Below are 21315 nucleotides of genomic sequence, written 5' to 3'. Positions count from 1 at the left end.
ATCTCATAGAGTTAAAGCATTCTTTGACTTGAGCAATTTGAAATCACTGCTTCTGTGGAATCTGAGGAAGGACATTTGGAAATGCTCTTTAGACTATGGAGAAAGAAATATCTTCCAATAAAAACCAGAAAGAAGTTTTCTGTGAAACTGCTATGTATCATGTTAATTACTCTCGCTCAATTAATCTTCTCTTTCACTGAGCAGTTTTCTAACTCTGTTTGTGTTTAGCACGTGAAGGGATATTCAGGAGCGCTGTGAGACTTATGGTGAAAAAGGAAATTTGTTCAGATAGAAACTGCAAGGAAGCTTTCTGAGAATACAGTTTTTGCTATGTTTATTCATCTCACATAGATGAAACTTTCTTTACATTACGCAGCTTGGAAACTCTGTCATGGACGGACCTGTGAAGGGACATTTAGGAGCACATTCAGGACTATGGTGAAAATGGAAATATCTTCACATAAAAACTGGAAAGAAGTTTTCTGTGAATCTGGTTTTTGCTGGGCTTATTAGTCTCACATAGATAAAGCTTTCTTTACATTACGCAGCTTGAAAAGTCTGTCATGGATGGATCCGTGAAAGGACATTCGGGAGCACATTCAGGACTATGGTGTAAAAGGAAATATCTTCAGATAAAAACTGGAGAGAAGCATTCTGAGAAACTGCTTTGTGATGTGTACATTGCACTCAGGGGGTATACCTTTTTTCTCATAAGGCAGTGTTTGAACCCTGTTCCTGTATAACTGAAAAAGTGATATTTCATAGCACATAGAAGACTATGGTGAAAATTGAACTATGCTCAAATAAGACCCAGAAAGAAGCGTTTCAAGAAGCTGCTCTCTGATATATGCATTCATTCCACAGAGTTTAATCTTACTGTACGTTTAGCAGTTTGGAATCTCTGTTTTTGAGGAATCTGTGAAGTTATATTAAGTATTGCACGGAAGCCTGTGGTGAGCAAGGAAATGTCTTCTGTTGAAAACGGGAGAGAAGCTTTCTGAGCAACTGCTTTGTGATGTGTGTATTCATCTCATAGAGTTAAATCATTCTTTGTATTGAACAGTTTGAAGTTACTGTTTCTTAGGAACCTGGGAAAGGCCATTTGGGAATGGTCTTTAGCATATGCTGAAAAAGAAATACCCTCAGATAAAAACCAGAAGGAAGCTTTCTGTGAAACTCTTCTGTGTCGTGTGAATTCCACTCACCTAGCTCAGCTTCTCTTTTCATTGAGCAGTATTCTAACACTGTTTTTCTTTAGTCTGAGAAGGGATATTCATTAGCACTTTGAGGCTTATGGTGAAAACGGAAATATCTTGACAGAAACTGGAGAGAAGCTTTCTGAGGAGCTGCTTTGTGACGTGTCCATTCCACTCACAGAGTTAGACTTTTTTTTTTGCTTAGATGATTGGTGAACCTCTTTTGGAGAAAAAGGCACCAAGGGACATGCAGGAGTATATGGGCGGCTATGGTGAAAAAGGATAGATCCTTAGACAAAAACTGGAAAGAAACTTTCTGTGAAACTTCTTTGTGATAGATATGCTTATTCACCTCACATAGATAAATCTTTCTTTATGTTATACAGTTTGGAAACTCCGTCATGGACGGATTGGCGAACGAACATTCAGGAGCACATTCAGGCCTATGGTGAAATAGACATATCTTCAGATAAAAAATTGAGAGAAGTTTTCTTAGAAATTGCTGTGTGATCTGTGCATTCCACTCCAGGAGTTAAACCTCTTTTCTCATAAGGCAGTGTTTGAACACTGTTTCTGTAAATCCAAAAAAGTTATATTTCGGAGTGCACTGACAACTATGGGGAAAAGTGATCTGTCCTAAAATAAAACCCTGAAAGAAGCATCACAAGAAACTGCTCTCTGATATGTGCATTCACTTCACAGAGTTAAATCTTACTCTTCATTGCCCAGTTTGGAAACTCTGTCTTGTAGAAATCTGTGAAGGGATATTAAGTGATGCCCGAGGCTTGTGGTGAGTAAGGAATCACCTTCCGATGAAAACGGGAGATAAATTTTCTGAGTAACTTCTTTGTGATGTGTGTATTCATCTCATAGAGGTACACCTTTCTTTCGACAGAGCAGTTTGAAATCACTTCTGTGGAATCTGAGGAAGGATATTGGGAATGCTCTTTAGAATATGGAGAAAGAAATATACTCAGATAAAAACCAGAAGGAAACTTTCTGTGAAAATGCTCTGTGTCTTGTGAATTCCTCTTGCTCAGTTAAGCTTCTCTTTTCATTGAGCAGTTTTCAAACACGGTTTATGTTTAGCATGTGAAGGCCTATCGGGAGTGGTTGGAGGCTTATGGTGAAAAAGGAAATATATTCAGATAGAAACTGGAGAGAAGCTTTCCGAGGAACTGCTTTGTGACGTGTGCATTCCACTCACAGTGTTTTACCTCTCTTCGCATACAGCATCGGGAAACCTTTTTGGACAAAAAGGAACCAAGGGATATTTGGGAGCATATTGATGAATATGATGAAAAGGGAAATAGCTTCAGAGAAAAACTGGAAAGAAGCTTTCTGTGAAACTGCTCTGTGCTATGTGTATTCATCGCACATAGAAAAAGCTTTCTTTACATTATGCAGTTTGCAACTTCTGTCATGGACGGATCCATGAAGGGACATTCGGGAGAACATTCAGGACTATGGTGAAAAAGGAAATATCTTCAGATAAAAACTGGAAAGAAGCTTTCTGTGAATCTGCTTTTTGCTATGTTTATTCACTCACTTAGTAAAGCTTTCTTTACATTATGCAACTTGGAAAGTCTGTCATGGACAGAACCATGAAGGGACATTTGGGAGCACATTCGGTTCTATGGTGAAAAAGGAAATATCTTCAGATAAAAACTGGAGAGAAGTTTTCTGAAAAACTGCTTCTTTGTGATGTGTGCTTTCCACTCAGGGAATTATACCTCTTTTCTCATAAGGCAGTGTTTGAACACTGTTCCTGTAAAACCAAAAAAGTGATATTTCAGAGATCATTGAAGACTATGGCGAAAAGTGAAATATGCTCAAATAAAATCCAGAAAGAAGCGTTCCAAGAAACTACTCTCTGATATGTGCATTTATTTCACAGAGTTAAAGCTTACTCTACATTGCTCAGCTTGGAAATTCCGTCTTTGAGGAATCTGCAAAGGGATATTTAGTGGCCCCCAAGGACTGTGGTGAGCAAGGAATTGTCTTCTGATGAAAACGAGAGAGAAGCGTTCTGAGCAACTGCTTTGTGATGTGTGTATTCATCCCATAGAGTTAAATCATCCTTTGGATGAAGCAGTTTCAAATCACTGTTTCTGTGGAATCTGAGGCAGGACATTTGGGAACGCTTTTTAGAATATGAAGAAAGAAATATCCTCAGATAAAAAATAGAAGGAAGCTTTCTGTGAAACTGCTGTGTGTCATGTGAATTCCTCTCACTGAGTTAAGTTCTCTTTTCATTGAGCACTTTTCTGACACTGTTTATGTTTAGCATGTGAAGGGATATTCGGAAGTACTTTCAAGCTTATGATGAAAAAGGAAATATGTTCAGATAGAAACTGGAGAGAGGCTTTCTGAGGAACTGCTTTGTGACGTGTGCATTTCACTTGCAGTGTTATATCTCTCTTCTCATAAAGGATTGGGGAATTTCTATTGGAGAAAAAGCTACCAAGGGACAATTGGGAGTACATGGATGGCTATGGTGAAAAAGGAAATATCCTCAGCAAAAGCTGGAAGGAAGATTTCTGTGAATCTGCTTTTTGCTGTTTATTCATTTCACATAGATAAAGCTTTCTTTACATTATGCACCTTGGAAACTCTGTCATGGACGGATCCACAAAGGGACATTCGGGAGCACATTCTGGCCCATGGTGAAAAAGGAAATATTTTCAGATAAACACTGGAAAGAAGCTTTCTGTGAATCTACCTTTTGCAGTGTTTAATCACCTCACATAGCTAAAGCTTTCTTTACATTGTACTACTTGGAAACTCGATCATGGACGGGTCCGCGAAGGGATATTAAGGATCACATTCAAGTCTATTGTGAAAAAGAAAATATCTTCAGATAAAAACTGGAAAGAAGCTTTCTGAGAAACTGCTTTGTGATGTGTGCATTCCACTCAGGGTGTTATACTTCTTTCCTTGTAAGGCAGTGTTTGAAAACTGTTCCTGTAAAACTAAAAAAGTGTTATCTTGGAATGCAGTGAAGAGTACGGCAAAAAGTGTAATATCCTCAAGTAAAACCTAGAAAAAAGCATTCCAGGAAACTGCTCTCTGATATGTGTACTCCTTTCACAGAGTTAAAGCTTACTCTACATTGCCCAGTATGGAAACTCTGTCTTTGAGGAATCTGCGAGGGGACATTTAGTGTCGCCTGGAGGCCTGTGGTGAGCAAGGAAATATCTTCGATGAAAACTGGAGAGAAGCTTTCTGAGCAACTGCTTTGTGCTGAGTGTGTTCATCTCATAGAGTTAAACCACTCTTGGATTGAGCAGTGTGAAATCACTGTTTCTGGGGAATCATAGGAAGGACATTTGGGAATGCTCTTTAGAATATGGAGAAAGAAATATCCTCAGATAAAAACCAGAAGGAAGTTTTCTGTGAAACTGCTGTATGTCATGTGAGTTCCTCTCACTCAGTTAAGCTTCTCTTTTCATTGAGCAGTTTTTGAACACTGTTTATGTTTAGCATGCAAAGCTATATTTGGGAGTGCTTTGAGGCTTATGATGAAAAAGGATATATGTTCAGATAGAAACTGGAGATAAATTTTCTGTGGAACTACTTTGTGATGGGTGCATTGCACTCTCAGTGTTACACCTCTCTTTTCATACAGCATTGCTGAAACCCTTTTGGAGAAAAAGAAACCAAGGGATATTCGGGAGCATATTGATGTCTATGGTGAAAAGGGAAATAGCCTCAGACAAAAACTGGAAATAAATTTCTGTGAAACTATTCTGTGATATGTGTATTCATCTCACATAAGTAAAGCATTCTTTACATTACGCAGCTTGTAAACACTGTCATGGACGGATCTGCAAAGCGACATTTGGGAGGACAAGCAGGACCAGGGTGAAAAATGTAATATCATTAGATAAAAACTGGAAAGAATCTTTCTGTGAATCTGCCTTTGGCTGTGTTTATTTACCTCACATAGATAAAGCTTTCCTTACACCATGCAGCTGGGAAACTCCGTCATGGATGGATCCACAAAGGGACATTTGAGTTCACTTTCAGGTCTATAGTGAAAAAGGAAATATCTTCAGATAAAAACTGGAGAGAAGCTTTCTGAGAAACTGGTTTGTGATGTGTGCATTTCACTCAGTAAGTTATACCTCTTTTCTTATAAGGTAGTGTTTGAACACTGTTCCTGTAAAACCGAAAAAGTGATATTTCAGAGCGCATTGAAGACTGTGGCGAAAAGTGAAATATACTCAAATAAAACCCAGAGAGAAGCATTCCAAGAAACTACTCTATGATATGTGCATTCACTTCACAGAGATAAAGCTTACTGTATATTGCCCACTTTGGAAACACTATCTTTGAGGAATCTGTGAAAGGATAGTAAGTGGCGCCCGGAGGCCTTTGGTGAGCAAGGAAATGTCTTCCATTGAAAACTGGAGGGAAGCTTTCTGAGTAACTGCTTTGTGATGTGTCTATTCATCTCATACAGTTAAATCATTATGTGAATTGTGCAGTTTGAAATCACTCTTTCTGTGGAACCTGAGAAACGACATTTGAGAACACTCTTAAAAATATGCTAAAAAAGAAATACCCTCTGACAAAAAGCAGAAGGAAGCTTTCTGTTAAACTGCTCTGTGTCATGTGAATTCCACTCGCACAGTTAAGCTTCTGTTTTCATTGAGCAGTATTCTAACACTGTTTTAGTTTAGTCAGCTAAGGGATACTTGGGAGCACTTTGAGGCTTATGGTGAAAATGGAAATATCTTCAGATAGAAACTGGAGAAAATATTTCCGAGGAGCTGCTTTGTGACATGTGCATTGCACTCACAGAGTTATACTTTTCTTCCCATACAGGATTGGGGAATCCCTTTTGGAGAAAAAGCTACCAGGGGACATTAGGGATTATATGGATGGCTATGGTGAAAAAGGAAATATCTTCACACATAAACTGGAAAGAAGCTTTCTGTGAAACTGCTTTGTGATAGATATGTCTATTCATCTCACATAGATAAAACTTTCCCTCTATTACAGTTTTGAAACTCTGTCATGGACGGATTTGTGAAGGGACATTTGGGAGCACTGTCAGGTCTATGGTGAAATAGGAAATATCTTCAGATAAAACCTGGAGAGAAACTTTCTGAGAAACTACTTTGTGATGTGTGCATTCCACTCATGGAGTTATAGCTCTTTTCTCGTAAGGCAGTGTTTAAACCCTGTTCCTGTAAAACCGAAAAGTGATATTTCAGAATGCATTGAAGACTCTGGCAAAAAGTGAAATATCCTCAAATAAAACCCAGAGAGAAGCGTTCCAAGAAACTACTCTCTTAAATGTGCATTCATTCCACAGAGTTAAAGCTTACTCTACGTTGCCCAGTTTGGAAACTCTGTCTTTCAGGAATCTCTGAAGGGATATTAAGTGGCACCTGGAGGCTTGTGGTGAGCAAAGAAACGTCTTCCGATGAAAACTGGAGAGAAGTTTTCTGAGCAACTGCTTTGTGATATGTGTATTCGTCTCACAGAGTTAAATCATTCTTTGGATTCAGCGGTTTGAAATCACTCTTTCTGTGGAATCTGAGGAAGGACATTTGGGAACACTCCTTAGAATATGGAGAAAGAAATATCCTCAGGTAAAATCCAGAATGTAGTTTTCTGTGAAACTGCTCTGTGTCATCCTAGTTTCTCTCACTCAGTTAAGCCTCTCTTTTCATTGAGCAGTTTTCTAACCTTGTTTATGTTTAACCTGTAAAAGGACATTCGGGAGTGCTTTGAGGCTTATGGTGAAAAAGGAAATAAGTTCAGACCAAAACGGGAGAGGAGCTTTCCGAGGAACTGCTTTGTGATGTGTGCATTCCACTCACAGTGTTTTACATCTCTTCTCATAAAGCATCAGGGAAAACCTTTTGGAGAAAAAGGTACCAAGTGATATTCGGGAGCATGTTGATGCCTATGGTGAAAAGGTAAATAGCCTCAGACAAAAACTGGAAAGAAGCTTTCTATGAAACTGCTCTGTGATATGTGTATTCATTTCACATAGACTAAGCTTTCTTTACATTATGCAGGTTGGAAACTTTGTCATGGACTGATCCACGAAGGGACATTCAGGAGGACATTCAGGACTACGGTGAAAAAGGAATTATCTTCAGATAAAAACTGGAAAGAAGATTTCCGTGAATCTGCTTTTTGCTATGTTTATTCAAATCACATAGATAAAGCTTTCTTTACATTACGCAGCTTGGAAACTCTTTAATGGACGAATCAGCGAAGGGACATTCAGGAGCACCTTCAGGACTATGGTGTAAAAGGAAATATCTTCAGATAAAAACTGGAAAGAAGCTTTCTGTGAATCTGCATTTTGCTATGTTTATTCATCTCACATAGATAAAGCTTTCTTTACATTTCATAGCTTGGAAACTCAGTCATGGATGGATCTGTGAAGAGATATTTGGGATCTCATTCGGGCCTATGGTGAAAAAGGAAATATCGTCAGATAAAAACTGAAGTGAAGCTTTCCGAGAAACTGCTTGGTGATGTGAGCATTCCACTCAGGGAGTTATACCTTTCTTCTCATAAGGCACTACTTGAACACTGTTACTGTAAAACTAAAAAGGTGATATTCAGAGCACTTTGAAGACTATGGTGAAAAGTGAAATGTCATCAAATAAAACCCGGAAAGAAGCATTCGAAGAAACTGCTCTCTGACATGTCCATTCATTACAGACAGTTAAAAATTACTCTACATTTCCCAGTTGGGAAAGTCTGTCTTCGAGGATTCTGTGAAGAGATATTAAGTGGCAACTGGAGGCCTCTGGTGAGCAAGGAAATGTCTTTCATTGAAAACTGGAGAGAAGCTTTCTGGGCAACTCTATTGTGATGTTTGTATTCATCTCATAGAGTTAAATCAACTTTGGATTCAGCAGTTTGAAATCAAGGCTTCCCTGGAATCTGAAAAAGGACATTTGGGAATGCTCTTTAAAATATCCTGAAAAAATATCCTCTGATAAAAACCAGAAGAAAGCTTTCTGTGAAACTGCTCTGTGCCATGTGAATTCCACTTGCACAGTTAAACTTCTGTTTTCATTGAGCAGTATTCTAACACTGTTTTAGTTTAGTCTGCTAATGGATACTCGGGAATGCTTTCAGGCTTATGGTGAAAACGGAAATATCTTCAGATAGAAACTGGAGAGAAGATTTCCGAGGAGCTGCTTTGTGACATATCCATTCCATTCACAGAGTTATACATTTTTTATCATAGAGAATTGGGGAATCCCTTTTGGAGAAAAAGCTACCGGGGACATTCAGGAGTAAGTGGATGGCTATGGTGAAAAAGGAAATATTCTCTGACAAAAACTGGAAAGAAGCTTTCTGTGAAACTGCTTTGTAATAGATGTGTTTGTTCAACTCACATAGATGAAAGTTTCTTTCTATTACACAGTTTTGAAATGCCATCATGGACGGATTCGTGCAGTGACATTCGGGAGCACACTCAGGCCTATGGTGAAATAGCAGATATCTTAAGATAAAAACTGAAGAGAAGCTTTGTGAGAAACTGATTTGTGATGTGTGCATTTCACTCAGGGAGTAATACATCTTTTCTCATAAGGCAGCGTTTGAACACTGTTTCTGTAAAACCGAAAACATGATATCTCAGAGCGAATTGAAGACTATGGCAAAAAGTGAAATATCCTCAAATAAAACCTAGAGAGAAGTGTTGTAACAAACTGCTCTCCGATATCTGCATTCATTTCACAGAGGTAAAACTTACTCTAAGTGATCCAGATTGGAAACTCTGTCTTTGAGGAATCTGTGAAGGGATATTAAGTGGCAAACAGAGGCTTGTGGTGAACAAGGAGACGTCTTCTGATGAAAACTGGAGAGAAGTTTTCTGAGCAAGTACTTTATGATATGTGTATTCTTCTCATAGAGTTAAACCATTCTTTGGATTGAGCAGTTCGAAATCACTGTTTTTGTGGAATCTGAGGAAGGACATTTGGGAGCGCTCCTTAGAATATGGAGAAAGAAATATCCTCAGGTAAAATCCAGAAGGAAGCTTTCTGTGAAACTGCTCTGTGTCCTCTTAATTCCTCTCGCTCAGATAAACCTCTTCTTTCATTGAGCAGTTTCTAACCCTGTTTATGTTTAACGTATGAAGGGATATTTGGGAGCACTTTGAGGCTTACGGTGAAAAAGGAAATATATTCAGACCGAAACTGGAGAGAAGCTTTCAGAGGAACTCCTTAGTGATATGTGCATTCCACTCACAGTGTTATACTTCTCTTCATACACAGCATCAGGGAAACCCTTTTTCAGAAAAGGGTACCAAGTGATATTCGGGAGCATGTTGATACCTATGATGAAAAGGGAAATAGCCTCAGACAAAAACTGGAAAGAAGCTTTCTCTGAAACTGCTCTGTGATATGTGTATTCATCTCACATAGATAAAACTTTGTCTACATTATGCAGGTTGGAAACTCTGTCATGGATGGATCCATGAAGGGACATCTGGGAGCACGTTCAGGAATATGTTGAAACTGGAGATAACTTCAGATAAGAACTGGAAAGAAGCTTTCTGTGAATCTGCTTTTTGCTATGTTTATTCATCTCACATAGACAAAACTTTCTTTCTATTACACTTTCTTTACATTACACAGCTTGGAAACTCCATCATGGATGGATCCGTGAAGGGATATTCGGGATCTCATTTGGCCTGTGGTGAAATAGGAAATATCTTCAGATAGATACTGGAGAGAAGATTTCTGAGGAGCTGCTTTGTGACGTGTGCATTTAACTCACAGGGTTATACTTTTCTTCTCATAGAGGATAGGGGAATCCCGTTTGGAGAAAAAGCTACAAGGGGACATTCGGGAGTAAATGGATGGCTATGGTGAAAAAGGAAATATCCTCAGACAAAAACTGGAAAGAAGCTTTGTGTGAAACTGTGTTGCGATAGATATATCTATTCATCTCACATAAATAAAACTTTCTTTCTATTATGCAGTATTGAAACTGCGTCATGGACGGATTCGTGAAGGGACATTCAAGAGCACATTCAGGCCTGTGGGGAGCAAGAAAATATCTTCAGATACAAACTGGAGAGAAGCTTTGTGAGAAACTGCTTTGTGATGTGTGCATTCCACTCAGGAAGTTATACCTCTTTCCTCATCAGGCACTGTATGAACACTGTTCCTGTAAAACTGAAAGTGTGATATTTTGCAGCGCTTTGAAGACTATGGCCACAAGGGGAATGTCCTGAAATAAAACCCAGATAAAAGCATTGCAAGAAACTGCACTCTGACGTGTGCATTCATTTCAGAGAGCTAAAGCTTACATTACAATGCCCAGTTTGGAAACTCTGTCTTTGAGGAATCTGTGAAAGGATATTAAGTGAATCCTGGAGGCTTGTGGTGAGAAAGGAAACATCTTCCGATGAAAACTGGAGAGAAGCTTTCAGAGCAACAGCTTTGTGATGTGTGTATTCATCTTACAGAGTTAAATCGTTCTTTGGATTGAGCAGTTTGAAATCAGTGTTTCTGTGGCAACTGGGAAAGGACATTTGGGAACGCTCTTAAGAATATGCTGAAAAAGAAATGCGCTCCAATAAAAATCAGAAGCAAATTCTCTTTGAAAGTGCTCTAGGTCACGTGAAGTTCACTTGCACAGTTAAGCTTCTGTTTTCATTGAACAGTATTCTAACACTGTTTTAGGTTAGTCAGCTAAGGGATACGTGGGAGTGCTTTGAGGATAACAGTGAAAACAGTAATATCTTCAGTTATATACTGAAGAGAAGATTTCCGAGGAGCTGTTTTGTGATGTGTGCATTCCACTCACAGAGTTATACATTTCTTCTCATAGAGGACTGGGGAATTGCTTGGCAGAAAAAGCTACCAGGGGACATTCCGGAGTATATGTACGGCTATGGTGAAAAAGGAAATATCCTCAAACAAAAACTGTAAAGAAGTTTTCTGTGAAACTGCTTTGCGATAGATATGTCTCTTCATCTCACATAGATAAAACTTTCTTTCTATTACACAGTTTTGAAACTGCATCATGGACAGATTTGCGAAGGGACATTCGGGAGCACATTCAGGCCCTGGGGAAATAGGAAATATATTCAGATAAAAACTGGAGAGAAGCTTTCTGAGAAACTGCTTTGTGGTGTGTGCATTCCACTCAGGGAGTTATACATCATTTCTCATAATTCAGTGTTTGAACACTGTTCCTGTAAAACTGAAAAAGTGATATTTTGCAGTGCATTGAAGACTATGGTGAAAAGTGAAATATCCTAAAATTAAAACCAGAAAGAAGCATTCCAAGAAACTGCTATCCGACGTGTGCATTCATTTCAGAGAGTTAAAGGTTTCACTACGTTGCCCAGTTTGGAAACTTTGTGTTTGAGGAATATATGAATGGATCTTAAGTGACGCCCGGAGGCTTCTGGTGTGAAAGGAAACGTCTTCCGATGAAAACTGGAGAGAAGCTTTCGGAGCAACTGCTTTGTGATGTGTGTATACATCTCATAGAGTTAAATCATTCTTTGTTTTTTTTTTTTTTTTTTTTTTTTGAGACAGTCTCACTCTGTCACCCAGGTTGGAGTGCAGCGGCCAGATCTCAGCTCACTGTAAGCTCCGTCTCCCGGGTTCACACCATTCTCCAGCCTCTGTCTCCTGAGTAACTGGGATTACAGGCACCCACCACCTCACCCGGCTAGGTTTTTGTATTTTTTAGTAGAGACGGGATTTCACCGTGTTAGCCAGGATGTTCTTGATCTCCTGACCTCGTGTTCCACCCATCTCAGTCTCCCAAAGTGCTAGGATTACAGGCTTGAGCCACCACACCTGGCCTTAAATCATTCCTTGGATGGAGCAGTTTGAAATCACTGTTTTGGTGGAACTTGAGAAAGGACATTTGGGAATGCTCTTAAGAATATGCTGAAAAAGGAATACCATCGAATAAAAACCAGAAGGAAACTTTCTGTAAAACTGTTCTAGGTCACGTGAATTTCACTCAGACAGTTAAGCTTCTGTTTTCATTGAATAGTATTCTAACACTGTTTTAGGTTAGTCAGCTAAGGGATACTCGGGAGCGCTTTGAGGCTTATGTTGAAAACGGAAATATCTTCAGATAGATACTGGAAAGAAGATTTCCGAGGAGCAGCTTAGTGACTGTGCATTCCACTCACAGAGTTACACTTTTCTTCTCATAGAGGATTGGGGAATCCTGATTTTTAGAAAACACTACCAGGGGACATACAGGAATATATGGATGGCAATGGTGAAAAAGGAAATATCTTCAGGCACAAACTGGAAAGAAGCTTTCTGTGAAACTGCTCTGTGATAGATATGCCTATTCATCTCACATAGATAAAATTTTCTTTCTATTATGCAGTTTTCAATCTGCGTCATCTACGGATTCGTGAAGGGACTTTCAGGAGCTCATTCAAGACTGTGAGGAAATAGGAAATGTCTTCAGATAAAAACTGGAGAGAAGCTTCCTGTGAAACTGCTTTGTGATGTGTGTATTCCACTCAGGGAGTTATACCTCTTTTCTCATAAGACTGTGTTTGAACACTGTTCCTGCAAAACTGAAAATGTGATATTTTGCAGCTCTTTGAAGACTCTGGAGAAAAGCGACATATCCTGAAATAAAACCACAAAGAAGTGTTACAAGAAACTGCTCTCTGACGTGTGCATTCATTTCAGAGAGTTAAAGCTTACACTACAATGCCCAGTTTGGAAACTCTGTCTTTGAGGAATCTGTGAAGGGATATTAAGTGGCGCCCGGAGTCTTGTGGTGAGAAAGGAAACGTCTTCCAGTGAAAACTGGAGAGAATCTTTTGGAGTACCTCCTTTGTGATGTGTGTATCCATCTCATAGAGTTAAATCATTCTTTGGATTGAGCAATTTGAAATCACTGTTTCTATGGAACCTGAGAAAGGACATTTGAGAATGCTCTTTACAATATGCTGAAAAAGAAATACACTCCAATAAAACCAGAAGGAAACTTTCTGTGAAACTGTTCTAGGTCACATGAAATGCAATTGCACAGTTAGGCTCCTGTTTTCATTTAGCAGTGTTCTAACACTGTTTTAGGCTAGTCAGCTAAGGGAGCACTTTGAGACTTACAGTGAAAACGAAAATATCTTCAATAGATACTGGAGAGAAGATATTCAAAGAGCTGCTTAGTGACGTGTGCATTTCACTCATAGAGTTCTATTTTTCTTCTCATAGGCGATTGGGGAATACTGTTTGGAGAAAAAGCTACCAGGGTGCATTAGGGATTATATGGATGGCAATGGTGAAAAAGGAAATATCCTCAGACAAAAACTGGGAAGAAACTTTCTGTGAAACTGTTTCGTGACAGATAACTCTATTCATCTCACATAGATAAAACTTTCTTTCTATACTCGGTTTTCAAACTGCGTCATGGACGGTTTCACGGACGGACATTTGGGAGCACATTCAGGTATTTGGTGAAAAAGGTGATATCTCTAGATAAAAACTGGAGAGAAGCTTTCAAAGCGACTGCTTTGTGTTGTGTGTATTCATCTCATAGAGTTAAGTCTTTCTTTGGATTGAGCAGTTTAAAATCACTGTTTCTGTGGAGCCTGAGAAGGGACATTTGGGAACGCTCTCTCATAATATGCTGAAAAAGAAACACCCTCCAATAAAACCAGAAGGAAACTTTCTGTGAAACTGCTCTAGGTCACGTGATTTCCACGCACACAGTTAAGCTTCTGTTTTCATTGAGCAGTATTCAAACACTGTTTAAGTTACAGTGCTAAGGGATACTCAGGAGCGCTTTGAGGTTTACAGTGAAAACGGAAATATCTTCAGATAGATATTGGAGAGATTTCTAGGAGCTGCTTTGTGACGTGTGCATTCCACTCACAGAGTTATACTTTTCTTCTCATAGAGGATTGGGGAATCATGTTTGGAGAAAAAGCTACCAGTGGACCTTCGGGAGTATATGGACGGCTATGGTGAAAAAGGAAATATCCTCAGTCAAAAACTGGAAAGAAACTTTCTGTGAAACTGCTTTGTGATAGATATGTCTATTCATCTCACATAGATAAAACTTTCTTTATGTTACGCAGTTTTGAAACTGCATCATGGACGGATTCATGAAGGGACATTTGGTGGCACACACTGTCCCGTGGGGAAATAGGAAATATCTCCACATAAAAATTGGAGAGAAGCTTTCTGAGAAACTTCTTTGTGATGTGTGCATTCCACTCTGGGAATTATAGCTCTTTACTCATAGGCAGTGCTTGATCACTGTTCCTGTAAAACTGAAAAATTGATATCTTGCAGCGCTTTGAAGACTATTGGGAAAAGTGAAATATCCTCAAATAAAACCCATAGAGAAGCGTTCCAAGAAACTGCTATCTGACGTGTTCATTCATTTCATAGATTTAAAGCTTACACTGCATTGCCCAGCTTGGAAACTTTGTCTTTGAGGAATGTGTGAAATGATATTAAGTGGTGCCCAGAGGTTTGTGGTGAGAAAGGAAACGTCTTCCAATGGAAACTGGAGAGAAGCGTTCAGAGCAACTGCTTTGTGATGTGTGTATTCATCTCATAGAGTTAAATCATTCTTTGGATTTAGCAGTTTGAAATCATTCTTTCTGTGGAACCTGAGAAAGGACATTTGGGAGCACTTGCAAGAATATGCTGAAAAAGTAATACCCTACGATAAAAAGCAAACAGAAACATTCTGTGAAACTGCACTAGGTCACGTGAATTCCACTCTCACAGTGAAGATTCTGTTTTCATTTAGCAGTATTCTAACACAGTTTTAGATTAGACAGCTGAAGGATACTAGGGAGCCCTCTGAGGCTTACGGCAAAAACGGAAATATCTTCAGATAGATACTGGAGAGAAGATTTCCGAGGAGCTGCTTTGTGACACGTGCATTCCACTCAGAGTTATACTTTTCTTCTCATAGAGGATTCGGGAATCCCGTCTGGAGGAAAAGCTACCAGGAGACATTCAGGAGTATATGGTCGGATAAGGTGAAAAAGGAAATATCCTCAGACAAAAACTGGAAAGGAGCTTTCAGTGAAACTGCTTTGTGATAGATATGTCACTTCATCTCACATAGATAAAACTTGCTTTCTGTTACGCAGTTTTGAAACCTCATCAAGGATGGATTCGTGAAGGGACATTCAGGAGCACATTCAGGCATGTGGTGAAAAAGGAGATATCTTCAGATAAGAACTGGAGAGAAGCATTCTGAGAAACTGCTTTACACTATGTGCGTTCCATTCAGGGAGTTATACCTCTTTTCTCATAAAGCAGTGTTTGAAGACTGTTCCTGTAAAACTGAAAAAGTGATATTTTGCTGCGCATTGAAGACTACGGCAAAAAGTGAAATATCCTGAAATAAAACCCAGAAAGAAGCGTTCCAAGAAACTGTTCTCTGACGTGTGCATTCATTTAAGAGAGTTAAAGCTTACACTACGTTGCCCAGTTTGGTAACTCTGTCTTTGAGGAATCTGTGGAGGGATATTAATTGGCACCCTGAGGCTTGTGGTGAGAAAGGAAACGTCTTCCGATGAAAACTGGAGAGAAACTTTCAGATCAACTGCTTTGAGATGTGTGTATTCATCTCATAACGTTAAATCATTCTTTGGGTTGAGCAGTTTGAAATTGCCGTTTCTGTGGAACCTGAAAAAGGACATTCTTAAGAATATGCTGAAAAAGAAATACTCTCTGATAAAAACCAGAAGCAAACTTTCTGTGAAACTACTCTAGATCTCGTGAGGTTCACTTACACACTTAAGCTTGTGTTTTCATTAAGCAGTATTCTCACACTCTTTTAGGTTAGTCAGCTAAGGGATACTCGTGAACGCTTTGAGGCTTACGGTGAAAATGGAAATATCTTCAGCGAGATATTGCTGAGAAGATTTCTGAGGACATGCTTTGTGACGTGTGCGTTTCATCCACAGAGTTACACTTTTCTTCTCCTAGAGGATTGGGGAATCCCATTTGGAGAAAAAGCTACCAGGGGACATTCAGGATTATATCGACGGCTATGGTAAAAAAGGAAATATCCTCAGACACAAACTGGAAAGAAGCTTTCCGTGAAACTGCTTTGTGATAGATATGTCTATTCATCTCACATAGATAAAACTTTCTTTCTATTACGCAGTTTTGAAATGGCGTCATCGACGGATTTGCAAAGGGACATTCGGTAGCACATTCAGGCCTGTGGGGAAATAGGAAATATCTCCAGATGAAAACTGGAGAGAAGCTTTCTGAGAAACTGCTTTGTGATGTGTGCATTCCACTCAGGGAGTTATACCTCTTTTCTTATAAGGCAGTGTTTCAACACTGTTCCTGTAAAATTGAAAAAGTGATATTTTGCAGCGCATTGAAGACTATGGTGAAAAGGATATTTCCTTTGTCATTGTAAGCTGCAAAGCACTAAGAAGTACCCCATTGCAGATTTCAAGAAAACTGTAAGCAAACTGATCCCTGAAAAGGAAAGTGTAACTCTGAGAGTTACATTCACACATCGCAATGCCATTTCTCAGAACACTACTTTCCAGTTTTTATCTGAGGATATTTCCTTCTTCACCATAGCCCTCAAAAAGATCATTGTGCTAAGAAATATCCCAATGGAGATTTCAAGCAAACAGTGTTAGCAAACGGATCAATATATGGAAAGTGTAACTCTGTGAGTTACATTCACATGTCACAATGCAGTTTCTCAGAATGCATCTTTCCAGTTTTCATCTGAGGATATTTCCTTTTTCACCATAACCCTCCATGAGCTCCCAAGTGTCACTTTGCAAATTTCATGAGAAGTGTCTTAGCTAACAACTTCATGAGGAGAAATGTGTAACCCTGTGAGATGAATTCACAGATCACAAAGAAGTTTCTCACAAGGCTTCTTTCACGTTTTTAATCGAGATTATTTCCTTTATCAGCCTAGGCCTCAATACGATCTAAAGTAACCCTTCTCAGGTCCCTCAATGATAGTGTTAGTCGACTGCTCCATGAAACGTAAGTGTAACTCTGTGAGATGAATTAACACAACACAAAGAAGTTTCTAAGAAAACTTCTTTCTAGTTTTTATCTGAGGATATCTCCTTTTCACCATAAGCTTAATTGTGCTAAGAAGTATCCCATTGCAGATTTCAAGAAAACTGTGTTAGCAAGCTGATCACTGGAGGAAAAGTGTAACTCTGTGAGTTGCATTCACACATCACAATGCCATTTCTCAGAATGCTTTTTTTCAGTTTTTATCTGAGGATATTTCCTTTTTCACCATAGCCTTCATTGAGCTCCCAAATGTCACTTTGCAGAATCCGCGAAAACAGTATTAGCAAACTGTTACAAGAGGGGAAATGTGAATCTCTGTGTGATGAATTCACACATCAGAAAGTAATTTCTCAGAAAGCTTCTTTATAGTTTTTATCCGAGGACATTTCCGTTTTCACCATGGGCCTCAATGCACTCCCAAATATCACTTTGCAGATTCTACAAAAACAGTGTTAGCAAACTGCTTCATGAAGACAAAATTGTAACTCAGTGAGATGAATCATATATCAAAAAGTAGTTTCTCAGAAAGCTACTTTCTAGTTTTTATTTGAGGATATTTCCTTTTTCACCGTAAGCTTCATTGCGCTAAGAAATATCCCCATGCAGATTTCAAGAAAAGAGTGTTAGCAAACGGATCAATGAAAAGGAAAGTGTAACTCTGAGAATTGCATACACATGTCACAATGCAGTTTCTCAGAACACTTCTTTCCAGTTTTTATCTGAGGATATTTCCTTTTTCACCGTAGCCCTCCATGGGCTCCCAAATATCACTTTGCAAATTTCACGAGAACAGTCTTAGCAATCGACTTCATGAGGGCAAAGGTGTATCTCTGTGAGGTGAATTCACAGATCACAAAGAAGTTTCTCAGAAAGCTTCTTTCTCATTTTTATTGGAGGATATTTCCTTTGGCCCTATAGTCTTCAAAGGGATCAGAAATATCAGTTCTCAGATTCCACAAAAACCGGGCTAGCAAACATCTCCATGAAATACAGTTGTAATTCAGTGAGTTGAATTCACACATCACAAAGCAGTTTCTCAGAAAGCGTCTTTCTTTTTAAGTTGAGGTTATTTGTCACCTTGGAGCGCCACCATATGTCTTATTGCAGATTCTGCGAAAACACTGTTATCAAGCTTCTCAATGAAAACAATGATGTAATTCTGTGGGCTGAATTCACCCACAACAAAGAAGTTTCTGAGAAGGCTTCTCTGCAGATTTGTCTGATGATATTTCATTATTCACCATGGGATTCAACGATATCCAGGATATCACTTCTGAGATTCCACAAAATCAGTGCTGGCAAACTCCTCCAAGAAAGAGTGGTGTAACACTGTGAAATGAATTCTCACATCACAAAGCAGTTTCTCAGAAAGCTTCATTCCAATTTTCCTCGGAGGATATTTCCTTTGTCCTTATACTCTTCAAACCCATCTGAAATATCAGTTCTCAGAATCCACAAAAACAGTGCTTGTAAACGGCTGTACGAAATATGTTGTATCTCTGTGAGATGAAGTCACATATCAGAAAACAATTTCTCAGAAAGCTTCTTTCACTTTTTATCTGAGGATATCTCCTTTGTCACTGTAAGCTGCATAGTGCTAAGAAGTATCCCGTTGCAGATTTCAACAAAACAGTGTTAGCAAACTGATCCCTGAAGAGAAAAGTGTTACTCTGTGAGTACATTCACACATCAGAATGCCGTTTCTCAGAATGCTTCTTTCCAGTTTTTATCTGAGAATATTTCCTTTATAACCATAGCCCTCAATGAGCTCCCAAATATCACTTTGCAGAATCCACGAAAACAGTGTTAGCAAACTGCTACAACAAGGGAAAGGTGAATCTCTGTGTGATGAATTCACACATTAGAAAGTAATTTCTCAGAAAGCTTCTTTATAATTATTATCTGAGGATATTTCCATTTTCACCATGGGCCTTGATGCACTCCTAAATATCACTTTGCAGATTCCATGAACACAGTGTTAGCAAACTGCTTCATGAAGACTAAGTTGTAACTCTGTGCAGTGAATTCACATATCACAAAGAAGTTTCTCACAAAGATTCTTTCACGTTTTTATTTGAGAATAGTTCCTTTATCAGCGTAGGCCTCAATGCGATCCAAAGTAGCTCTTCTCAGTTTCCTCAAAGACAATGTTAATCGACTGCTCCATGAAACGTAACTGTAACCCTTTGAGATGAATTCACACATTACAAAACAGTTTCTCAGAAAACTTCTTTCTAGTTTTTATTCGAGGATATTTCCTTTGTCACCAGAAGCTTCATTGTGCTAAGAAGTATCCAATTGCAGATTTGAAGGAAACTGTTAGCAAACTGATCAATGAAGGGAAAAGTGTAACTCTGTGTGTTGCATTCAAACATCACAATGCAGTTCTCAGAACGCTTCTTTCCGTGTTTATCTGTGGATACTTCCTTTTTCTCCCTTGGACTCAATGCTCTCACCATATTACTTTGCAGATTGCACGAAAACAGTGTTAGCAATCTGCTACAAGAAGGGAAAGGTGAATCTCTGTGTGATGATTTCACTCATCAGAAAGCAAGTTCTCAGAAAGCTTCTTTCTAGTTATTATCTGAGGAAACTTCCTTTTCACTATAGGTCTTAATGGGCTCACAAATATCACTTTGCAAATTCCATGAGAACAGTCTTAGTGAACGATTTTATGAAGAGAAAGGTGTAACTCTGTGAGGTGAACTCACATATCACAAAGCAATTTCTCAGAGAGCTTCTTTCACGTTTTTAATTGAGGATATTTCTTTTATCAGTATAGGCCTCAATGCAATCCAAACTATGCCTTCTCAGATTCCCCAAAGACAATGGTAACAGACGGCTCCATGAAACGAAAGGGTAACTCTGTGAGTTGCATTCACACATAACAATGCAGTTTCTCAGACTGCTTCTTTCCATTTTTTATCTGAGGATATTTCCTTTTTCAATGTAGTCTTCAATGCGCTCCCAAATATCAATTTGCAGATTCCAGGAGAATAGTGTTAGCAAACAGCTTCATGGATAGAAAGGTGTAACTCTTTGAGATGAATTCACATATCACAAGGAAGTTTCTCAGAAAACTGCTTTTCGTTTTTATTTCAGGATATTTCCTTTGTCCTTATACTCTTCAAAGTGATCTGAAATATGAGTTATCAGATTCCACAAAAACAGGGCTAGCAAAGGGCTCCACGAAATACAGGGGTAACTCAATGAGTTGAATTCACACCTCACAAAGCAGTTTCTTAGAAAACTTCTTCCTAGTTTTTATCTGAGGATATTTCCTTTGTCACCGTAAGCTTCATTGCACTAAGTATCCCATTCCATATTTTAAGAAAACTGTGTTAGCAAACTGATCAATGGAAAGAAAAGTGGAAGTCTGTGAGTTGAATTCACACGTCATAATGCACTTTCTCAGAACGCTTCTTTCCAGTTTTTATCTGAGGATATTTCCTTTTTCACCATAGCTCTCAAAGCGCTCCCAAATTTCACTTTGCATATTCCACCAGAACAGTGTTAGCAAAGGTTTCATGAAGAGAAAGGTGTAACTCTTTGTGATGAATTCACACATCACAAATAAGTTTCTCAGAAAGCTTCTTTCTCGTTTTTATCTGAGGATATTTCCTTTGGCCGTATAGTCTTCAAAGCCATCCGAAATATCAGTTCTCAGATTGTACAAAAACAGGTCTAGCAAACGGCTCTATGAAATACAAGTGAAACTCAGTGAGTTGAATTCACACATTACAAAGCAGTTTCTAAGAAAACTTCTTTCTAGTTTTTATTTGAGATATTTCCTTTGTCACCAGAAGCTTCATTGTGCTAAGAAGTATCTGATTGCAGATTTCAATAAAACTGTGTTAGCAAAGTGACCAATGAAGAGAAAAGTGTAACTCTGTGTGTTGCATTTTTCATCACAATGCAGTTTCTCAGAACGCTTCTTTCCAGTTTTTATCCGTGGATATTTCCTTTTTCACCATAGCCCCCAATGCACTCCCAAATATCACTTTGCAGATTCCATAAAACAGTGTTAGCAAACTGCTACAAGAAGGGAAAGGTGAATCTCTGTGTGATGAATTCACACATCAGAAAGCAATTTCTCAGAA

The sequence above is a fragment of the Chlorocebus sabaeus genome, chromosome 2, assembly GCF_047675955.1.
Source record: "Chlorocebus sabaeus isolate Y175 chromosome 2, mChlSab1.0.hap1, whole genome shotgun sequence".
NCBI classification, from domain to species: Eukaryota; Metazoa; Chordata; class Mammalia; order Primates; family Cercopithecidae; genus Chlorocebus; species Chlorocebus sabaeus.
Note: the sequence above shows the minus strand (reverse complement) of the source record.